The sequence below is a fragment of the Oxyura jamaicensis genome, chromosome 11 (genome assembly GCF_011077185.1).
Source record: "Oxyura jamaicensis isolate SHBP4307 breed ruddy duck chromosome 11, BPBGC_Ojam_1.0, whole genome shotgun sequence".
NCBI classification, from domain to species: domain Eukaryota; kingdom Metazoa; phylum Chordata; class Aves; order Anseriformes; family Anatidae; genus Oxyura; species Oxyura jamaicensis.
In genome coordinates this window covers 15526244-15550524 of record NC_048903.1, presented here as the reverse complement: position 1 = coordinate 15550524, position 24281 = coordinate 15526244, and the positions used below count along the sequence as shown (strand labels likewise).

The window sequence follows — 24281 nt, the reverse complement described above, 5'->3', positions numbered from 1 at the left end:
GTCAGGCTGGCTGTAGCTCATAGGTAGACCTGGTTCCGAGCATCCAGATTCCTGTCTCACTTCTCCATGAACAGGTCTCTGCAGCTAAACAATTCTCAAATTATGGAGTTTGCATCCTGATCTGAATTTTGCAACTCAAGCCTACCTGTGGTTATGCAGTCAGACAGCAAAGCCAACAAGCCAAGAGCAACGCCTAGTCAGTGACTTTGATCTAGAAATAGTTATTATCCTGCTATCTACATTACAAAACATCCAGTTTGCTAAACCTGGGTTATCTACTGATTTGGCTTCATTTGATAGACAGGAGCAGTTCCAGCAGGGAGAGCTTCACATCCTGAAATGATGCATCTTTCAGAAAACTGATAAGCGATAAACCTTACCAAAACTGCGAGTGGGAAATGATATTTCTGTACACCTCCCAGCTGCCTCTCTCCAGTTAATCCTAAACAGCACCACTGGTGGCCTTTGCAGATGAGATGGAGAAGTGGCTGAATTAATGCTTCACCAGATCAGAGCTGAGACCCACCAGTGGGCAGCAAGAGGAAGCAGACACTTCTAATGGGAAGTACATCACTGTACTGTTATGTACATCACTGGTTATGTAGAGGATTTCAGTTTCTCAAGCTTATGCAGACTTTCAGGAGGGTAAATGATTTATTTTCAAACCATCTCTTTGAATTTATTTTTCTTGGAAGCTTGGTGGGAAGTTACTTAAAAAGGAAGTCACTTTGTATTCTCTCCTGTTCACTCCAGATGAGAAGAAACTCTTCTTTCTCTGAAGAGTGAATTTGGGTCACAATGCGGTAGCATTCAGTCCTCACTCTGAATTACTTGCTGAACATGTGGTAGTGTTTTGCGACATGGTCTGTGAACTGGGAAGTAAGCTGAGCTCACCCAACCCATTTCATTTATGGCTTTACACAAGTAAATAAGTATGTTTTCAGCCACTCAACACAAGAATGGCTTGCAAATTGCAACCGCCATTGCCTGGGAGGTTAAAGGTTAAGCTTTTCAACAGGTCAGACTACAGTGCTAATTCACCTCAGTAGTGAGTCCCAGGCAGCCTGTAATGCATATTTGTGGTGGTTGTGTTTGTATAGCATACACATAAAATGAAAACCGTATGACAGAGGTTAGTCCTCTTAAATGGTTGTCACATTGGCTTGGGTAGCTTTCGTACAGTTATCCATATGTTAGCCAAGATTCTGGTGGTATTTTTGTATAAATTTTATTGACGTGGTGAGCTAAATTGGGTAATTTCATAGCTATTATAATCAGCCAGTGGCCCAAGCAACGCACTGCTTTGTTTATCATGAAAATGTTACTAACTGGTCTGGCCAGGTTCAGCCTCCAGTGGTGGCCCTCCTCCAAATGTGGAAAAGCCATTTTTCTGACAGAGAGGGTTCAGACAGGCGATGCTTGTGTTCTTGAGCCACAAAAGCCCCGTCGCTGTGGGCTGAGGGCTCAGCCCCTGTCACCAGATGTCTTTCCTGAGTATTACACAGACAAGAAGAGGAGCTTGTAAGAGCTTCCTGAGCTCAGTTCACAAGTGCTAATGCTTGGATTAAGGCCTGGATTAACACAGATGTCTGACTTTACAGCCTAAAATAGGCATGTAGACTCCCATATATATATATTCAAGAGAGAGAGGTGCTCTCAGAGATATCTCAGGAAGTGTGTTTGCCCTCTGTGGGTGCCTGTCCCATCAGCTCTAAGAGGGCCCCAGGTAATGAAGATCATGGTGCAGACATCTCAGCTGGACACCTGCAGTGCTGTGCGTGTGGGCCTAGGTGGCTACGTGTCGTGTCAAAGAGCCACCTCGAGTGGTTCCTTCAGAGGGCTTGTGTTACTGTGTGACCTTGCGTAGTACTTGGTGGACAGCCACTACACGTAGGCGTGATCCTGTTGACAGTGCTGTTGATATTAGTTTGGTAAGCCAAAGGGCTATGTCTGGGTGACCAAAAGAAGCCATTTAACACCCTTTGTTGGCAAAGAGGTATCAAAATTTCCTCCTCTGCAAGGCAGGAAGAGCAGGCACAGCCCTCGACTTCCTCCCTGAGATCCTTCCTAACCTAGATGCGCTTCTCCAAGGGAGTAGCTGTGACCTTTAAGGTCTGTGTCATGGCACATCAGGATGTGCTCGTGCGCACATACTCGTTGCTCTGTTGCAAAGCAGGTGAATCTCAAAACTTAGTATTCAGGCCATTCTGGAGAGATTTCTGCTGAAAGGTGAAATATCTACCAAATAAATGAGAAGCCTGGGAGTGCATATAGCAGGAGATGAGCAAAATGTTTTGAGAAAATCTGATTTCCAGCTCCCAGAGTTCCTCTGTGTCCCCTAGAAAAGAAGATGAGTGGTGCCCAGCTTTGGTGAAATGCTTGATGGAGCTGGCAACATCACTCTGGCTTAACCCTGGCTATAAATGATGCTTACATTTCAAAAGCATTTTTAAATAATATTTTTCATAAGTATAAGCTAAAGTAGTTACTTTCCACCAGGGTCATGGAGAGTTCACTAAATGCTGATAGACTGTATTCTGTATTAATGGTGCTAAGCTAACTGCCTCACAGAACTGCCAGAGCCCTTTATTTAAAGAAATAGCACTGTATTTCACAAGAAAATATTTTTAAAGCTTTCCCTACTGATAATTTGTCTAAAGAGAGACAGGTCTAATTATTTATATTGAACCTGGAAAGCCCAGAATTTGATGTGTTCAATAAGATACATGCTTTATTTGAATATACATTTAGAGCGGTGTGCAACACAGATCATTAATGCATATTGTTTTCTTTTTATTTAATGGAATATCAGCAATTACATTCTTCAGCTAATTATTGGATCTTATAAATGATTCTTCAAAAAACAGCTACGAGGCTTAGGTTGTGCCTTTAGCTCTGAGAAAGGAATTCCATGCAGCAAGAGGAGAATCGTCATGCGGATTGCAATTTCTACTCTTCGGCGAGGGGAAGGGTCTGCAGCTCATCTGTATCAGTTCATCTTGATCACCAAGCCAGCTGGACACAGGACTCTTGTTCATCTGTCCACAAGCATATCAGGAACTGGGGGCTCATTTCTGGCAGTAGGTAAGATCCTTATTACCTTGCATGAGAAATACACGTCATAAACTAGTCCTTGCTGGTAATACGTAAATTCCCTATTAGTGGTGGTTTGAAGTGTGGTATTAGTTAGACACCAGTTCTTATTACAGTTATACACATGAAGTGACTTTAAAGCAAAAATACTAGAAAAATGATATAGATTAAATAAATTCCCCCCATCAAGGCAGTGCAACCCATTGAAATCCACGATTGCACTGAGAATCATCTACATTAAAGGCTTGGTAATGCAGCCCATACCCTGGCAGCACTGAGATGAAATCCAGAAACTGTGATATCTTGAGGAAGGCAGGTTCAGCTTCTTGAGTGATAAACTGTCCATAAATATAGTGATAGAAATTGAGGGTCATATTTCATGGGAAAACAGATCCTGAAACTCTTACCAGTTGGATTCTCAGTGCATGCAAGCTGGTTTCAGTTTATTGTTTTAGAGAAAGTGTGCTCTTACATATCTGTGTAAGATGGCATTGAGTGACCCCAAACAAACCTGAGTTAAAGTACATAGAGAGAGAATTAGTCAGGCACTTAACCGGGAGCTTGATGTTAAGCATGCAAATCGAGGGGAGCTGCATAATTTTGTTAAGATGAATTCAGTGGCATTATCTGTATGTTAAAAGTTAATCACTGAACTTACCTGTTGTATTATATCAGGGTCTAATAGCTTGCAGACTCGCTTAGAAATTTAAGATGTTTACTGTGTTTACCATGGACTCTTGCTGTTGTCATGCATCAAGAATTGATTGTTGCTCACAAACAAGTCTGGTAATGCTGATGTAGCCCTGCTCTTATGAAGCCATGGACAGAGGGCTGGTAGGAAGCTGGACATGAACTAAGATGCACAAGGCAGCTCTTCAGGAGCTCACTAGCAGCAGGTCAGGTTTTCCAGAGCCCTCAAGGCTGAGCAAACATCACTAGTTTTGGTGTTAACACCAGGGAGAAGAGTGTTAGCTCACTACTGCATGCTTTTGAAGACTTTTGCTCATCAGGTTGGAAATAAAAAGAGAGGAACATTGTGTTCTCCATGCAGCTGTCAAGGACTGAGCTCTGGTCTTTGCTCACTCACTATGATGTGTAACTACATTTGGGAAGTACTCTCATCTCATCACTGATTTGGAGACAACTACATTTTTCTCTCAGGACTCAGTGTGGATAAAGGTGATGGACCTTGAGACCTTGCCAAATGAATCCTCTCTGTCAGAGAGTTGTGAGACCTGGCTCCGTCTTCGTGTGTATGCGAAGGGAGGTCTGGGGCGATTTAGGGAGGAAACCAGTATTCCCACTCACTAACAATCAAAACAGAAATGTTCCCAAGTGATGTACTCAGCACCTTCAATTCTCACTGAGGTAGAGTTCCTTTGGGTCTACTTTCATGTGTCTTTAGGGGATGTAACCAAATTATACCACATGAGAGCTTGTAATTTTAATGTTATGCTGTGAGCAAAAAAACTATAAACATAACAGGAAAGACTGGATGTTTTCCATTCATATTTTTAGAAAGGTTGCTCTCATCTGTACACATTAGTTTTTCAGCATCTCTGGCAAGATTTAAATGAATTATTTAACTGGAATTGAAAAGCAAGTCTTACTTTTAAATAAAGCCAATAAAAGCTCTTTCTTTTTTAATTCTTAGAATATTACTATAGAATATAAAGATCAAAACCAGATACACGAGGTGATAAGGCTAACAAGATACTGAACCTCTAACCTCGCAGGCAGGAGGCAGATCATTTTAGAGAAATGACTGGCTATGATCAGAAGTATGGTCAGTACTGGTGGAGTCATAAGGTTTTGATCAGAAGCACTTCCATCTTGTGGCAGTCCTTTGTGATGGGGACTGTACCTCATGTGGAGCCGAGAGTGGCACGGGGCCATGTGAACAAGCCACTGCTCCAAGGACTGCTCAGTGTTTGAGGTAAAAAGTGAGGTCAGCCAGGACCGGGCCCTGCCTGGAAAGGTTGGCTTGAACTTTCAATCTCCTGTCCTCTGGTAATTGGGAAATATGTAAAAAATGGTGAGTCAGAACCCAGCAGGAGACTTTTTGGTTCAGAAAGCAAAACCTTCCCAAGAGGAGCACTTGGATGGTGGGTGAGCTGTGCTTGCTTCTTGGCCTGGCGAGGCTGAACCTGGAGATGTTCTTACGAGCTAAACCCACAGCTTTGAGGACAGCAAACCCATTCTGCTATGTTAGAGGTGGTAGTTTTCGCTCCTCGCTCCACAAAGCTTAAAATTCCCATTTCCTTAGGTAAGGTAAGGATGGATCTACTTGCTGGAGAAGTCAATCATCTGCATTGTAGAGCAGGAGATTTCTATGTCCACACCCCACCACACACAAAACCACTCTCCAGTATTTCCATGCTTCCCCTTTTGCTGTTAAGACAAGATTTTCTCCTGCAACTGAACAGTAAATGTTTCATAAACTGTTCCTCCGTCTGCAAGTGGACCTTGAAAATTGATTATTTTTTGTTTGTTTCTTTTAGTCTCCAAATGTTTCTGCCATTATAAGGCAGGCAGTTATTTTGCTAGGAAGGAATGTGAAGAATTAGAGAAGTTGAAAGCGATTAGGGCTCTGTCTTTTAAGACAGAGCCATTCACAAAGCCTGGCATTCAGCCTGCACCAAGCGAGCATCATAAGACACCCTGAAGCCTTGAAATCCCTCAGTTTTAAACCCCATGGGGTGGCTTTTGCATTATCAGGGAAGAAATGATATTGCAGAGACTATTTTCTTCATATTTTAAAGGTCTCTGAGTTAATATTTATTCTAAGTAGTTGTTTATTTTTGGATACTTTTATTGTTTCTAGGAAGGCCACAAAGAGTTCAATGTTATGGAGAAATGGTTACTTTGTATTTATGGTTAAAGCAAAAACAAGAAGAAAAAAGAAAGTGCCAAACAATCCTGCCCCAGTTCTTTATTTAAGGAGACAATGTACTTTCCACCCATGCACAGGCAGTGCTTTATAGGCTGTATAATAAAATGCTGTTCCAGATATTGTCTAAATAGAAACAGATTTAACCCTGCTGTTGTGACTTGCATTGCTGGGTAATGAAAGTTTTCAATCTGGTTTTACTTTGTTTTATGCTCACTGGAGAACTGCACATCCACAAAGCCCTGCCTTATGCACAGAGACCTGTTGTTCCAATGCCATCTGCTTGTGTATGAACAGTGAGCATCCCCCAAAACCACAACAACAACAACCAAAACACAAGGATTTGGCCTTTTCTGATAGGTAAAGAACTGCAGTTCAGCCCTTGAAGTGATATTTTCTGCAAAGACCATGTTATAAAACAAAACCGAGTGGTTTCCAGTGAGAGTTTAAGGTGCACATGGCAATGAGGTGGTGGTGCCTATTGCTTCAGTTTTTGATGAGAGGTCCAAAACCCAAGAATTTATATTGCCTATACACTCGTCTACTAATGGCATACTCAAGACTGCTGAAAAGACTCTTCAGTTTAAGTTGGCTTGGAAAGTTACCCATCACTGTGTTACCTAAAGCAATCTCCAAGTGTTTCTCCACAGGGGAAAAGACCTATGATAACAGAAGATCCCTGAAGATCAGAGAACAAAAGATGGGCTGCAGCACATGCATATCAGGAAATGGTCCATTACTCATGAATTGCTCCATTTCCGTACACCAACGGGGGTCACCCTGTCACTGAGGACCAGGGAGATTGTAACAATAATATAAATACTGCTTTATTTACAATTTTACAAGAAAATAGCTTTCCATGGTCATTACAGAGAGACTGTTTTTTTTTTAAAGTTTCCACAAATAAAACACTCTCAGAGGACAGTAGGAAGTTTGCAATTTGAAGTATTTTGCAGTGGGACTAAAGGCGTATTTCCACGTGTCACAGAGCCGGGGCCAGCTGTTGGGACATGAACTAAGAACTAGGAAGAACCAGATTCTCCTCTTCGTTCCCCTACAGATTTCCTGTGTGACCTTGAAAAAGTTACTGAGTTTCGCTGCCTTTGTGTACTGGCAGTATTCTGCTAGCTTCCCTTTTATACCCCATGATGGTCCTTTTTATGCTCCGTTATCCAGAATACTGCACCCAGCAGCATTGCCATTGTGGTGATGGGGAACCTGTGCCATAGGATTTTTGCATACCCAGAAAATTAACATCTGGGCAATGTAAGTATTGCATATACAGAAAAAGCTGCCCTTGTTCACATTCCCTTAGTTCTGTGTCGGTGCCAGCTCTCTGCAGCCTGCCCTGTGCAATTACCTGCTCAAAAGTGGTCTGGTCCCCTTGGGGAGGCTGGAGGGGGGTACCTGTGCTCCTCTGGATGCCTAGGATTGCTGGGGATTGCAGGGACTGGCTCATGGTGCTTTTCCCATCTGCAGGTCAGAGGTAACAGGGTTCTCCTGCTGCGTGAGAAACTGTGTGGATGAATACAAGTGACACTAAGGGCAGGCATCGTTCTCCTAATGCGTGTCTTACAAGTGTTGGAGCTAGTCACTATAACAACAGTGCCTCAAATTTGTGTCCACTTGAACTTCTCCGTCTCTGTAATCGCCGAGCAAGAATGAGCAGGTATGACTCTGATTCTTATCATCCAGCATTAAAACACAGCAATCACCCCAGCCCACCTCTTAGTATTCATTTTACTTATTAAAGCTTTCCAACAAGTCTCTGCAGTGATGTTATCTGCTAAATTGTGTGAGGTTTCTGATCATTAAGTGGATTGGTCTTCAAAGAACTAAATGAAAATGAGCAATAAATATCAGTGTTACTTAGGTCATGTAGTGCAAAATGACAAGGAGACCAAAAGACCTTCTGGCAACAGTAGAACAAACAGATGTGAAATATATTCACTAGATCTTCTTGTGGGTTTTTGTAAGTTTCTCAATACTTTTAATTATTTGGAAAAGCAAGTGAAAATGGAGAAGCGTACTTGGTCTTAAGCTAGTAGAGCTAGGAACTCCTTAAAACCCTGGCTTTTTGTTCCGTTGCTGTGAGCTGAATTTATGTACTTGACTCCTGTACTAACTTCCCTCTGTGCAGAAGGGGCATTGTAATATTTATGTATCTGCTGGAGAAGGTATGATTATGGCAATTTCTACAGTGCTTTGCACATACACAGATACATTTCAGAAGGTGAGCCTCCCGCTGGTGGGTGTACAGATGAGCTTGAAGTTTTGCACCTGCAACTGTATTTCCTGTATGTAACTGAGCACTTGTACCAGTAGAAACCTGACTGCAGAGGTAAATGAGGCAGCGGTGGTTGCAGTGACTTCTACTTGTGTCTCTGCTTTCAATCACTTGGAAAAATAAGCAGCCACAATGGTTGCCAGGGCAAATTGCATCCTCAACCAGGGAGTATGAAAATCGCCCACACAAAGCACTGTGAGGAGTACTAAGTAATTGCGTGATTTCTTTGGTAGTATTTTAAGGAATTATTTTTATGCAGGCAAAAAAGTAATGAAAAAAAAAATCAAAATGCTGCAACTTCTTGTGTCTTAATTATGCTTTCTAGTCCCTTTCCTGTAGTGTAGGTTATGACAGCACCACTGTAAATGGCAGCTTTCTGCCTGTATAAGCAGCCTGGCCATCTCTCTCTTAGAGTTGAGAATTTCTCTGGTAATAAAAATACCAAGATGTGGCTGTACTCTTCCCTTTGTCTCTTTTAATGTCTTAGCTGTTGGCATCTCCTTCATGGTAACTGAGGCATGCTGAGTTAGAAGCATACCCAAAAGGGAAGAGGGGATTGAAACAGAGTTGGAAGATGGAGGCAAACAGAGAGAACTGGAAGGAAGAGTCAACTTTTTAAACAGAAAAGAAATAAATCTCTAACCTAGAAACCCACAAGCCTAAAGGTGACAGTCATTTCCTATTTCTGTGAAGACTGTTGGGGTTTCTCTAAAGGAAGTAGGGGGTGGGGAGAGGACAGTTCCTGGTATTTTCCTGAGATTAGAAAGCAGAGAAAAGTTATCAGGCTTCCTATGTGACTACAAATAAGTGTTTCGGAAAGTGTGAACTCCACTGTAGTACCATCTCATGCTGTTTGGTAGGGGCCGAGATACCATGATGATAACCGTAAAGGAGACAAGAAATCTTTGCTCATATTTGACCCCACAGCATTGTTCCCTGTGTATAAGGGGAAAAAAAAATCTAGTTCAATGCCAGAATGGTTCAGGGAAGGGTTAGAAGTGCCTCGACTCCATCTTTCCTGGTACTCAGTAACGCCTGAGTCATTTATACCTAAGGAGTGTGCACCCTTCACAGCAGGATGCCTTCCAACCGCATGGACGATTGGGCCTAGCTGCCATGTGAGGACTTAAACCTAATATACCTGAAACATTTGTCCACCTTGGTGAAATATTTCTTCACAAAAGGTAGCAGCAATGAAAGAGTCAATATGAGATCTCTGTAGCAAGTCAGTTAATTGGTTTCTGAAGATCTTCAAACAGGACTCTAAAACAAATCAAAACAGTGCAAGATAGTAAATGGTAAAATTTATAGTTCAAAATTAAATTATGCAGTACTTGTTAAACAACAATATTTTAAACTTCCTTGGAAGCATCATAAAACTTAATTTATGCCTGTGATCTGGCATGATGTGCGATAGTACAGCTCCCATTCTGCAGATAGGTAAATCAGGCACAACGTTGGGAAAGGAAGGCTTGAACGTGTGTCCTAGGTACAGACAGCGTGGTGTAGGGACACCATCACCTGGGTTCCCATGTGGTCCAGGGCTGCCTCCTGTCCCCCTTTCCCCGGTCTCTACAGAGATTGTCCATCTGCAGAGAAGAGGAAAGGGCCCAATGCAGAGGTTTTCGCTGCTTTTACAGGATCAGGTCTCTAGTGACTTGGGCAAGGGCACAAAGCTGAGCAGTGGCGTTAGGGTGAATACCAATGGATTTTGCTCCCCTTTTCTGGTTAATAGGTATTCAGCTGAGGAGGGCAGTTATTGTACAGGGAGAAAATTGTTATATAAATAAGTACTGAGGTGAAGCAACCCAGAGTGAAGATTAGAAAAAAGAAAATCCTGATCTCAGGTCTTTGCTCCTAAACTACAAAGATCTAAAGCTGAAATGGTTTGGCGTGCTCAGAAGCCTAGTGTGCAGGGCCCGTGTTTTTAAAGATGTCATTTTGCATTTGTTGCATCAGTTAGGATTTACATACACTTCTGTGAAATCTGGGCCATAAATGTTGATTTTAAACAAAGACATTTCCATAGGATCTTTATTGTCTGTGTAGTGGTAAAGTGCTATGAATAATTTTTCCCAGGTGCTTAAACAGGTGGTGTCTTCAAGGGAAGCAGGGCTTCTTTCATGTTCCCTATAATTTGTGCTGTCTTGAGCCTTCATTGTCAATGTCTTGGGTGAACGTTTATGGCTGTTAGAAATGTGTCTTCCCCACAAAGATGTTCGGTACCCAGCTCCATGGCTGGAATATAAGTGCTACAGTTATTTATTTACAGGGAAGGAAATAACACAGTGGCTCTATTTGCTACTCCTAAATTTATTTTCTCTTCTTTTGTGCAGTGTAAAAATGTTAGTCATCTCCAATGGCCCTTGGAAATAAGCTTTCCAAATATATTCTCATACTCTATACAGATGCACTGATGACACTCCAGCAGTTCAGCAAGGGGAAATCTGAAAAAGTGGCACTAAATGACAACGAAAAAATCACTGGGGAGAAAACTCTTCATAAAAATCTGAGGATGATTGTGGAGCATACAGAAATAGTGCCAGTGCTGGACAGCATACTCGTTGAGCCCTCATTTCTCAGACATCATTGATTAAAGGTGAATGGAAAAGTGCCATACAAAACAGCAGACTCACAGGCTTCAGCTTCTGTTTCCATCTGCTCTTTGAGCTGCAAGTTCAAACCTGCATGACAAAATTGGGATTTTTAATCTTATGCTTAGGACTCAAGCAAAAAGAGCTGGACTGAGAAAAGTCTGGATTGCTGCTGTTAACATAGAATACTTGTGAAACAATGGCACCTTCATTAGGAGTTTGCATTCAGAAATGAGAAGCAAGCTGTGGCAGTCACGTTTGAAAATATGGACTGATATGACCGTGAGTTTCCATTTCCTCGTTAAGTTTTTTGAAAAGCCATAATACTTGCTTTCCTAAGATGCATGTGTCCTGGACTTGGATTTATCAGCCCCTTTAAAAGCAATGGATGTATATGCTTGCTGAAATTCGTCAATTCTGAGGGCATGTATAAACTGTATAAACATTTCCATGAGGTTTTGGGGTCTCCCTCAGTGATGTCCTACATCCATCCTGTCCACGCTCATTTATTCTGACACGCAGAGAGTCCTCCGTGACTGATGACACTGCAAAAGTGAGTAATTGACCCTTCCCTGGTGTATATATGTGTGGAGATTATCCATCTGCACAACAGAGAGGCAAACTGCACATAGACTTCAGGGGACTGCTGGAAGGAGCTGGTGCTCTGACAATTCACAATATTACTTGTTCAGTCAAAGAGCTCAAAGAACTAAGAAGCAGAGAGATGGTACTTCATGCCAATATAACACCTCTGCTTCTCCAGCCACATGTAGATCATAATAGCAATAGCTGAAGTGGATGTATATATAAATATATATGTTATCTGTTTATGTGTATATAAACCTGTTTTTTCATTCAGGAAAAAAAAAAAAAAAAGAAGTAGTGATTAAGGTAAGTAAGCTGAAGCAGACTGTGTCTACTTCATTCAAAATAATCCAAAATACGTTTTTCTTCTTCCTCCTCCTCATTTTTCCAGCCATATGGATTTGCCAGTTCACTGCATCATCGCGTGTTTATAACACAGCATTTCTTCAGCAGCTGTCACTATCTCATAATGCCATAGTACATCTTGTGTGCTGAGTTCCAGGCCATGGTACGATAGAAAACACTTAAAGAAAAAAAGAAAAAAAAAGAAAAAAATAAAAAACAAACAAACAAACAAGCAAAAAAACCCACCTCTCTTGACATCCATTTGCACACTGGTTGTGGACTTCAGAGAAGTCAGAGAGAAGTTAGAGGGTTAGCAGCCCTCCCAGATGTGTCCACTGTTCCAGCTGTGTGTCAGGCCTGCTAATTCACCACTGGTGCTTGACGTTTAGCAAGATACAATTTAGGGTACATTTGGTAGAGAAATTTAAATTCTGTTTTTCTCCCTTTGCTAACCTGAAGCATGCAAGTTGGCCACTGGGTGCAGCGTGGGGTGCGGAGTTGATAATGGATGTTTACAGTCTAGGAAAAAGCTGGGTGAGAATAGGATAGGTACACCGCAAACAAAAGTTGTGTTTGAAATTTGGGGATTTCATAGAATTGGATTAAAGTTGCCTTCAGTCTGACTGTAACGATGTATTCACTGCAGGATCACAGCTGAGATACACAAACATTGATTCATGGGTGATCTTGTTCCTAGACAAAGGCTCTGTAAGAACTGTCCTAAAATGATACTGTCTGGAAGGGGTAGAGAAGTATTGAGGTTATCGGCTGTTGTTTCCATCATCTTCCTTGCCTGGCAGCCCTGAGACAGGGCCAAGAGGTAGGGAAAATGCTCTATAGGCTCTATTTCACGTCACTTGCTGCATACCCATTTTGGGACAAAATGCATGATTTGCTGAGTGCGTGACTGAGGCTCATCTCATTGTGTGAGAACATCCGTGGGTGTTGGGTCACAGGGAAAAAAAGAACATCTTGCCCTTTTTCTCATGTAATCAGAAAGTGCTTGAATTTGATCACGTTGGGGCTACCCCAAGTGAAGGCTTGGCCATCTAGACTGTATTTAATGCAGATATTCAGGCTGTGGTACTTTTTCAGAAATTCAGTAGGTGTGACTTTCAGCTCATGCTTATCCTTTGACCGTCACAAGAGCAGAAAGAAAGTGGTTGATTCCCCCCCCCCCCCCCCCCCCAATGAATATTATGACATGATAGCTTGAATTATCAACGTGTCTTATAACATGTTGCAGATGGTGGTTTAATGATGTAACATCCCTTCATAGAAAAGAAAACACATACCTGGTAGTTAGCCTGAACTTGATCAGATAGCAGCAGATCACAAATTGGTGTTGCTATTTCCTCTCACGTGATCCTGTTTGATGATATTTTACAAAAAGAAACCAGGAAACATTTCTTCTTATAGTCAGTCATTAGCAGAGAAAGAGCAATTGTACAGTACTAAGATTATCCAGCAGCAGAAAGAACATCCTAATCCCAGACATGAGAGACAGGATGTCCATTAGGAATGGTAGCCACTGATCAATAGTCTAATTTAGAATAGAAAGGTTTTATTGCTTTGGGAGCTGGAAGAAGAGAGGGAGGTATTGCAATGTCTTTAGTTCCAGTCCTGCCTCTGCTGCTGATTCACCCCAAAGAAACACTGGCTGACTCCACTGCTTTTCCACAGCCGTAGGATCAAGCAATAATTTTAAAATAGCAGAGCATTATGTATTTTGAATGTGCATTTGATTATGTATGGGGCAGCACAAAGGAAGAAAATCCATTTCGGATGACATCAAGAGTAAGCTGACATTTGTCTACAGCTCATTTATGATCAAATCCAGCAAATTTCTGGGCCCTCAGCAAAGAAAATAATAAGCAAAAATTATTTTCAGAAATTTGTTGCCTTTTTCAATTTTGAAATTTATTTTTTTTTTTAAAAAAGAGGTAAGATTCTAAAACAAAACTTTGAAAACTTTGTTTGCTAGAAATATGCAAATATCACGGACAGGGTATTAATGTTTTCAGAACACCTCTGTTCCCCTGTCGTGCTTCTCAGAAATGAGATTTTAACATGAGCTGGTGAAGCACATCACCTTCAGTGGAACTCAGATGCCAGAAGTTTTTCTAACCAGATGAAGGGGTAAAAGTTGCTTTTATTGCACAAATTGGATAATTAAGAGAAAGCATTACCAGTAAAAACATTATGTACTGGAATATATATCAGGGTCAAGTAGCCACATGGGTAGGGGACGGTTCTCATCCTTGTTCTGCCTCCTCTGAGGAATTGCTCCTGGTCTAAAACCCAGGCAGGGCAAGCCTAGCATAATGCAGGAAGAGTGATAAAATGGTGAGAGCAGAGTCTAATAGATTTTCAAGGAGATTGAGCAGGAACCAGTGAAGGTAGCAGTGAGGCATAGAAAGCAAAAGTACACCAGGCCTTATTTAATTATCTTTTTCACAGTGCATTAATCATCACAAAAACAGGATTATGCCTATTTTTACATCAGGGTTGGAGGGTAATACAAATGTCATTTTGTGCACTGTCTGTCATTAGCAACTGTTAAATTAAAGGTTTGAGGAGCAAAATAATGAAGGGAGGCTGCTCCCTTGACCTATTTTTCACCAACTTCTTCCCCTTTGACCTCTGAATCTGAATTTCCCTTATCAAATCATCATCTGATTTCCTATGACTGTTCTTGCTTCCCCCAGCCCCCACAGCCACTCTGGTGTTTGTTGTTCCCATGACCTCACTCTTCAGCTGTCTTATTTTATGTGCTGGTTTGACAGTCAGTCATTTTTTTTCTTCCTAAAGCATCCATAACTCCTTGCTCTCTGGTAATCTCTCTCCTTCTCCAGTTGCTCTTCCAGCAGCACTGCTGGTGTCCCCAGTGACCTCTGGCTCCTTTTGCCATCTGCTCAAACACTTGCCCACCACTTATGTCCCAAGCCTCCATCCTGGCCTTATCCCTACTTTATGCCTTCTCCACGTTAAGGAGATGAAGGTTTCAGGTGTACCTAACATGCCTGTTCCTGCTTGTCTCGCTCCTTGTTTCCTTCTGCGTTCCTGTTTTCCTCTTTGAATTCTTTGCTCTGCCTCTGCCATCTCTGTCATTGTTCCTGGTTCCTCCTTTTTGCCTCCACCCTTGAAACAGTTTAAATAAGTCCACTTTTTGCTGTGGTCTCAATCCAGAAGTGACTATAATCTGGTGTTTCAAAAAGAGGCACACACAAAAGTTTGGTTAGTTATATGCTTAGAGTAAGGTTTAATGATGTGGGATCCTTTCTCACCCCCACAAGGGCAATAAATGAGTCACGAAGTTAAATATACTGTGCTTGCATAGTTATTCATCCTACACTTGGGGAAGTATAGGTTCTACACTGAATTTGTCTGTGGCAGTTGTCTCAGAGATGGCTCGGGTTGACTGCTGCAGAGAACCATGTAGTTTCTAATGTTCTTAAAAGACTCACCTTGCATTTCACCAGCAATTCCCTTTGAATGTATGGGAGAATGTCTAGGTATGAATTTATGGGAAAAGGCTTAAATAAAAATAAAAATGAAAAAGTGCACATTGTCCTCTTGGGTGGAATTTATCCTAATCTTATCAACTCTTTATAGTCGTGTTTCAGTATAAACCCTGACATACAGCTCAACTTTTCCGTGCATACACCTTTGATTGCGCTGTATTCTCTTTGGTTTGGACATAACAGTATTGTGAGTGCTGCCAAGTTAGGCAAAATTCCAGTTGGTGTATAAGATGTTTTTCAGGGGGATGAAATAGTGGGACATAAATCTGAAATCCAGACTATGATATTTCCAGTGATTTAAGGATGTGGAGTGAATCAGATCAGTCACAGTTCTGATTTTGGTGGAATGTGTAGGAATATATCTTCTCACCCTGGCTGTGATCAGTCTTTATCACCCATACCTCCACCTGAGCTGTGGACAATCGACTGCATCTGTTTCTACTTTACTAATTTGATCTACCTAGGGAAAATACTCTTGCAGGAACTTTAAAGATGAAAAATAGCACCAATTATATTCTCTAATACAATTGATCTCTAAGCACCCATGTGTAGATTTCTGATTCTGTACAGTCCTACTGCTGACCCTGTAAGAAGGGATTTTATAATGATCTGAAAGCCTTCTTCCAAGGACAGTGCATAAACACACTGCAAAAGCATGTGTGTAGGCAAATACACCCAAACTGTCAGAATAAATAAGATTAAATATATGAAGGTCCAAAATTTTACCCATTTGTGCAACAACGGGAAAATAAACATAGCAAAACCTCTTTTGGGTTTTTGTCTTTTCTGTTCATTTGCACTAGCCTGAGTAACGTTGGTTGCACTTGGAACTGAAGTCAAATCTGCTTTTCTGCTACTGCGCCCACGGCAAAGGTATTGGGAAGTAGCTGAAATATTTCACAGAAAACAACATTTTTGTTCATGTGTTTTCTTTTAATACAGAGTAAAATAGAGGATATTTTAAAATTAACCCAAACAGGATAAATACTTCTTCATGCCATTGAAAAGTCCCCTCTTGAACTCACAGGCATGTTAGCATGTCCTTAGACAGGGATAGTTAGATGGCTTTGTATTATACTAATAAAGCTTATAATTTAGGATTTTAACAAGGACAGAAACATTGCAGTTTTATTCAGGAAGCTAGTGTCTGGTTCAGTTCTGAGGAAATGCCTGTATGAGTAGGTTGCTCCATCAACTCCGTACAGCAGGTATTTTTCACCTTGCTCCAGAGAAGGTGGGAGGATATAGTAACTGATGAAGACAGGATACCAGACAAGATGGAGCATTGGCTTGATTCCATATGATAATTTCAGCTTAATTGTTTTGCCTTTAGGCTGCTGTATCTGATTAGGCCAGTCTCTAGCTGATCCAAGGTTAAGAGAATGCAAAACCACTGTAGGGTAGTGCTAAACGCAATGCAGCCAGACCAAATAATCTGGGTCAGTTATACATGCAGATCTACAGATACAGGCACACATGCAGTTTTGCATAGGAACATAACATACAGTAGCTCCAAATTTGGGAGGGGAATTAGCAATTTGCTGAGATAAAAGTTGTGGCCTCTACAGTAGGCTGTGTAATCATATAAATAAATATAAAAGTCCATTTTCGAGCAGCGTTCTTTTAATACTAATTGGATGCAAAAATCTTATCACATTAGTAACCTTCATACCTTTATAATAAGTCTTTTATTGTATTAGCCAGCTTGGTTTTCACTAATATGATACGAAAGACTTGCTAATATATTAGGAAAGTCACTAACACTATTAATTTACTAGATAAATTACTTCTCTATCTTGGAACTTTAAATGAAATGGAATTCACTAATCCTAATTGGTTTGCCTTCTACCAGAATTATTTCCCATTAGTTCAGCATGTTTTCTTTTTTCATACTTGAACAGAAGAGATTTCTTAAACTCAAAGCCTTGGGGTACAGTATATGGGTTTATTAATTATCAGGTATTCATTCAAGGGGGTTAATTAAGCAATAACTTTCCATTGACTGGAATATACAAAGGAATAAAAGGCTTGACTTGTCCTGCTGATTAAAGCACTGAGGCCATTGTGTCATCATTTTGTTCCACTTGGTTGTGGGGGAATAAAGATTTTTCCACTATTTAACATAATTGGCTGAGAGCTCAGAGACCCCATTCCTTGTGTACAGGAACTTTGTTGTTTTGTTGATTTTTGCCCTTTTTTTCACCCTGTCTCTGCATGGCAGCAAGCGCTGTGACCTTTCCTCGTGGCTATGGACCTCGGTGCTGTGACCATGTTTTGCCACCTGGACTTGAGAACTGCAATGCAGCAAAGGGAGCGGAACGCATGGGGAAACGAGGAGCTGGTGCTGAACGCAGGCAGCCTGCTGAGTAAGCAGGGTATCTTGCTGTAAGCACATGACACCGATGCTGAGGAATCGGTACTTGGCTGCGTATTGGCTTCCAGGCAGAGTTTATGGTGTTGGCTTTGACGTTTGGGCCTAATTCAAACCTCTTTGGAATCAGTGGAAAGACTTGCCATGTACTTCAATTGATTTTGGACTGGGCCCAGAAATCTCTGAATAGCTTGTCTATGTGAGAGACATCCTCTCTTCTCAGGGGATATTGCCTCATCTTTTGAGAGGAGCAGCTTGTCAGCTAGAACATCTTTTCTGTGAAAGGGAGTGCGCTGCTCTCAAGTGAGGACTTGAGCCTCTCGCGAGGGCTATTCCAGTCTGTGGCTTGTCCTGCAGGGACTTGACTGCTGGGTTTTAGGGCGTACCTCTGAGAAGTGGATCCTCCGAGGGCATGAATTAATATATTAGAATAGGTGGACGAGAAAGGGGGTTTTCCTAGAGCTTTCCTAGGTCCGACTGAACTCCATTTCCTCTAACAGCCTCCCCGGGGCCATGGCAATCTGTTTTAATTAGAGCAGCCTCCGAGCATCTCTCGATTATGCTGAGGAATGGGGCTTCGCAGAGAATTTAGCTGACCCAAGCTGTAGGAGCGCGAAGGCCATCATTGCACAGGCCTCCCACATACCCTCATTTGCACTCTGTAAGTCTGCAGCCCGAGCCAGCTCTCTGCTGTCCAGGCTCTGGAATCCGTTTATAAAAGAAGCTTGTGGTTGTGTCTGTTTGTTGGTAAATGCATATTATACGCAAGCTGGAGCTGGCTGGCTGGCTGAAACTGCAGCTCGCAATCAGCCGTGCATCACTGAGTCAGCGCATCCCGAAGCCTGAGCACATCTCTGCCCAGGGGAAGCGGGGCTCGGTCCACACCACACCCAGGAAGGTGGGGCCTCCGGGTACCAGCACAGGAGCCCACTCATCCCAGGCAGAGGAGGAGAAGGAGGTGGAGCTGCAAGCCGAAAAAGTGTGTGATATTAGAGCGAGTGCTGAGTTTATTCTCCCAACAAGCGTTAGCATGCTTTTCTCATTTGATTGTTTTGGTGATTGTGGTAAAGTGCAGATGTTATGCAATGGCAGGACTGGTAACACTGGCCACTGCCAACTATAGTGCCAGGAATCATTTATAAGCTTCCCAGCAATGAGCTCTGTCAGCACATGCTTCACCTCCTGTAACCATTGCAGGCACCACCAGTGAGCCATGTAGTGGGTGAGATGTCCCCCCCATCGGGGAAGACCACTCCAGTCCTCTGGAAAAAGGGCTCCTTAGCCCCTTTAATTCTCCTTGCTTTGGCCACCCCATCCTCTTTCAACTCATGCAAACTAGCTCTGCAGCTCAGCCAGAGAAGCTGAAGTGGCAGCATCACCTAACCAAGTGGGACGTTTTGGTAAAATAAAAAGATTTCAAAATCTCAACAAGAAGGGCTGTAAGATTGCCTTGAGTGTTTGAAATAATGTATGTATGCATGCATCTAGGTATACCTGTATAGCTACACGAGCCAAGTGACTTGCTTTGGCTTGCTTATCATTCTAAGACATAAAACAGGTAATCTAGCTTTATTTGACACCTACGATAATCATCCAAGAAAATGAGAGGCTCTGTAATGGAGGTCTGTAAACAGGTCTTGCAGGTCATTCACACAAGTTGGCTGTGTGCGACAGGGCTCTATGGAAACCTGGCTGTAAACACGGGCTTGGATCAAGAGCTTCTCCACTGACAGAAAAGACAAAAACTAAAGCTGTGCAAAACTGAGTAAGTCTCAGAAAATGATTCACCCTGTTAATTAATTTTCCATTTTGGTTCATGGAATGCCCTTAGGTGGCTGCAGTGGGCTCAGATTTCTTTCTGGGCAGAGTTCACCTTTGCACAAGGACTGGGAAGCACTCCTCTCCCACCCTCCACACTCTGAGGAGCCATGGCCGAATCCTTTAAGGGAATATTTTCTTTTACCCAAATCATTCTGAATCATCCTAATTTCTTAAGGCTCAGAGGCTAATTTAATTGCCGCCACAGCGGGATGCTGGTAAGCCTGTCCCCTTGCCTTGTTAAGCAATGTCCCATTCAGTTCTCATCGAAATGTCCCCAGCTGCAAATTTCTCTCATGACAGCCACCAGTAAAAGCAGCTGCATGTGTGAGAAGTCCTTTTGCAGAGAGCGCAGTGTTCTTTGGGTTTGTTTCAAAGTTGTCTGTGTGCTAGAGCTCTTCATTTACTGTTTGAATCAAGAACTCTTAAAATAAGGCAAAGCCGGTGAGCAGAATCTGGCAAGCATTCCTTGAACGTGCAGAATTCAAACGCCCTTGCTCTGCCATCTTGTACCAGTACAGCTGGAGCAAACTCATGCTGCAACGTGAACGCTCACACACTGGTTTTATGTAAAGTTTGTGTGGTCATTGAAGTTCAGTAAAAACAGTTTGCTTGCTTGCTTTTGAGTAATAACAAATGGAGAGCTTTGCTCCAGCCGTTTCATTCCATGATTTACAACTACATCCTTAGGCACAGTTTTCCCACTGAAATGCTTTTTACTCTGATCAGGAGACAGAATGAAAGGAGTGGAAAGAGTCCCCATGTCATGCCCCAGGCCATCCTAGGGAGGGGATAGGCAATTCTGTGCCTTATCTCTCCCAGCTCTCCCCCTACAATATGCTTGGAGAAATGACTAAGCTGTGGAGAGGAGCTGGAGCAATATGAAGTAGGTGTGTAGGAGGTTGCCAGTGGGGCTGTTCCAGCTTCTGCTGGGAGTCACCTTGACCCAGCATTACAAAGGAAATGTAAAACTAAATTTCTTCTTTCCATTCCTGCCCCGCAAACTGCATAGCATAAAATGTATTACTTTCTTATTTCCAAATAGCATTTCTGTATGCATTATTAATGTAACTAAAACTCAGACCTTCAATTTATCATTCCCTGGATGCTCACACTTAGAAACATGTGTTATATCATTGTCTGTTTAGTGATGGTGTTAAGTTCTAGCTGGAAAAGAGACGCATGGTGTTGGGAACTGTATCTTTCCCAAAGGGATCACCAAAATCTTACTTGTTTTTACAGGATGGCAGAGGGCAAGCATCTCCCCAAGCTCTGATTGTAGGGGAACAGGAAGATAATGAGAGGCTATGGTCCATTTTACTCTATTCCACCAGGCAGGAGCTAGAATTTGGCTGCTTCTGCCATTGTGCCTTCATTAATCAGTGATTTGACTGTTTTCCCCCCTCCCAGTGTTTCCCTGATAAACATCAGTTTAAAACCCAAACCTGTAGCCCACTAATAAATCATGGTTATTTTGGTCTATCAAGCTTTCATCTGGCTTAGCCTTAACTTTCCCCTGCCCTGAGGAAGACTTATATTAGGGTGCTCCATAAGGTGCCAGAAACAGAAGAAGGTTTATGTAGCTGGGGTTTTTTAGCAAAACCACCAGAAACCCTAAAGCGCCCAAGAAAAATTGCCAGTGGAAGAATGTGTTCTAGTCGGATTGGCAGAAAAAAATAGACACCTCTAAAAAGCCCAGTGGGGATGGCGGTTTGGGCCCAGAGAGACTGTAAAGTGGTTTCCATCGGAGCCATATGAAGTTGATAAAGGTATTTCCTCTGATTTTAAAGGATCAGGAGTCACAGCCACTTTGGGGTGTGGATGGAGATGGAAGCTTCTTGGATCTTTGTTTCCTCCTTGCCAGGTGGGAAAATAGCTCATTGTGGAAGGCTGAAGGATGAGAGCCGGCTGGTGTTAGCACGCACACCTTCTGGAGGCCTATGCCTTCAGGCAGGAATTAGACAAGATAGTTGAGTTAAAGCTGCAAGAATTGCTCCTGAAACACCCTGGTGGAGCATAAGGTTTCCTTGCTAATGCCTAGCACCTGCACTCTGCTGTGCCTGGGTGAAGGCGGCTGCTTAACTCTGGGTACTGTCAGTGAAGGCCAGGATTTTGACTCCTGTAATTAGCAGCTAACATCAGGACTTCAGTGTGCCAGGCAGCAAAGGGGTCCCTTCTCTAAACATCTGCCCCCAGAGCCTCGCTAGGAGGAGAAAAATATGAGCAGAGGGGATTAAAGTGACAGCCCCCGTGATCTGGCATATGTCACTGCCTCCGAGGCTGATTTAACTGGGCAGCAGGTAGAGGAGACAAATATTCACCAGAGGAGCTGGAGAAAATGGAGGCAAGGCAGAATGAGATAAAACCTATTAGAGAGAGTGTTTTACAGTGCAGTTCCTTCAGGGGCTGGGAAGGAGGGAGAAAGCTCACCATAAATGGAAAATGGCTTGAACTGTAATTAATTCACCTTGTCCCAGGTTTTTACTACGTTTCTACTGTATTTCCATGCAAGAGAAAAAAATGCACCAAAACTCACATATCCGGTATTTTTAAAGTTCACAACAGTAGTATTTGGTATTATATTTGCTCTATGTATGAAAGTGCTTCGGATGGCCTTGGATTTAAACTCCATATGAACTAATAAACCCTAAATGAAAGGGCATTTATTGGAAAGGCAGTATGAGAACAGATGCTGCTGCTGGTTGAACTGCCTGACTCCTGCAAATTAACAACATAAAGGAGAGGTTTTCTTGGAAATTTGTAGGCAAGAGCCTAAGCTCCACTGCTTGCCCTTAGCCACGTGGGTGTTGGAAACAGTGAAGGCAACTCTCCTCCCAGAGCTGCTGGTCACACAAAGGCAATTTGCGATGAGATAGTCAGCTCGGATTCTCTTTGGCTCACATCTTGTCAAAAAGAGGCTGGGAAATCAGTCTCTGTTCAACATTTCTAGCACAAGATGTAGTAGATTCCAGCTGTCCTGTGCGGGTTCTGCAGGTAAAAGTAAGCCTGTACCGCATGTATTTTGCCTCTCGCAGTGGTGTCAAGGACTGAAGAAACACTGTAAGGTTTCATAGGTCTGGAGCCAGAATTCACATAATGACTCTTGCTATTTAGAACTAAAGCAGATAAAAATGACAGGATTCTAGTGAAGGTCTTGGCTTTCCCCAGGTTCAAGGATTCTTGGATCAGGGGCGGGAGTCCGATAGGAAATCAAGGCTAAAGTTTGTACTTCCCCCTTTGTTACTGTTGAATATACAGAAAAAAAAAAAAAAAAAAAAAAAAAAAGAAATATATGGAAAGAAATAAAGGATATACACTTCTGCAGCCTAAGAGCTGGTTGCAATACTGCATGCTTTTATGTAGAACTCAATAAAATGCATTTGCAAACATAATTACAGATACAGCAGTGTTCTCTAATAATGGATTATATAAAGCATGTTATGAAATGCATTCATATCAGGTTCTTGGCAAATTATACTACCTACTCTAACCAAGTGTTGTAAAACCAATTATGGGTATGTAGGAATTACTGACACAATGTATGCACCCCTGAAATAAAATACATTTTTGGATGGTTGTAAAATGTACTGTAGAGGGTGGTGGAGTTACTTGGAGCATGTTGGAGGCAGCAGTGCTGGAGAGGAAGGTATTTTGGGGGAAAATAGGGTGATAAATTGCTCTTCAATGCCTAGCAGTCGACAGTTGGCTCAAGGCCTCTAGGTTGATCCAGTTGTCCTTATGTGCCATGGTGTTTTGTCCTGTTTTGTCATGCTGTAAATTCCCACCAAACTATGTAGGACTTCGCTTGGCTAGGTGACAAATGAAAAAAATTAAGATCCTAGTCCTGAATTCACATCAAGCATTAATGATGTTGCTTCACTTTGCTGGATTCCCACCTGAAGGCTTTATTCAAAACCCTTTCAGCTGAATGGAAATTTACGATAGAATTGGACAATCTCTGGATAAAGTCTTGGTTTAATTTAGTCAGATTATTTCTTTAGGGCAGAAGGGATGTTATTCTGAGTTATTAGGTTATGAATGTTGCTGTGTCATAAGGAAAAAAAATGGATTTCTTGTTCTACTTCCTCATCACAAACAACAACCTCTAGTAAAAGATAAGCAGAACCAGTACAGATAAAAAGGAAGCCCCTTTCCTCTTCTCACTGCAGTGAACCTTTACCCAAACTCTTTTTTTTTGTATGGTTCCTGTTGTTGTTCATATATTTCCTATTTATGCCTGGGTCTTGAAGCATAGTCACAACCACACAAGTTCCTGTCATCTTGTTTGTTTCCTCAGAAAAAAAACTTCTCCAGCCCAGGTTTTCTATAACTGTATGTTTGAGTGGTTTGTGAAAGCAGGCAGTGCACAAACCGTGGTTACTGCTTCTAGGAACTACATGCTCACCTTAAGCACGCAGTTGCAGAAACGTGTCCCTCAAATATATCAGATAAAACTTGTTAGAGAATAAAGTACACTTGATTGCATGCCCAAAGCCCAGCTCTCCAGATCGAGGGACCTGACTGCAATTAAGTGAGTTGCTCTTTCAAGCTGTTTTCCTGCATATTTTTCCTATGAAAGCTAAGTAGGAGAGTATGGTGTATAGCCACTCTTAAGCAGAAATGAGATTGAGACACATGCTTAAACACAGAAACTTAGATTTATTTCCTTAAGAGCATCTACACTGATAATTTGCAAGTACATCTTTCCTCCAAGGACCGCAAAGCACTTTGCAAATGTTGTTGGAGGCTCACAGTGTTCTTGCACTTGGGTAAA

At 42.1% G+C, this 24281-nt stretch overlaps 1 long non-coding RNA gene across 7 annotated transcripts in view; it reads left to right on the top strand.

The window, feature by feature from the left end:
- Positions 1-2808: 2808 nt before the first annotated feature.
- LOC118172504 overlaps positions 2809-24281 on the top strand; it is a 47602-nt gene continuing 26129 nt past the window's right edge. For 6 of the 7 annotated variants that reach the window (XR_004753735.1, XR_004753732.1, XR_004753730.1 and 3 more), the window contains exons 1-2: positions 2966-3084; positions 4748-7652. This is a non-coding gene — a long non-coding RNA (uncharacterized LOC118172504). Of the gene's footprint in view, positions 3085-4747; positions 7653-24281 lie in introns of all 7 variants that reach the window. The other variant, XR_004753728.1, reaches the window with a different exon arrangement.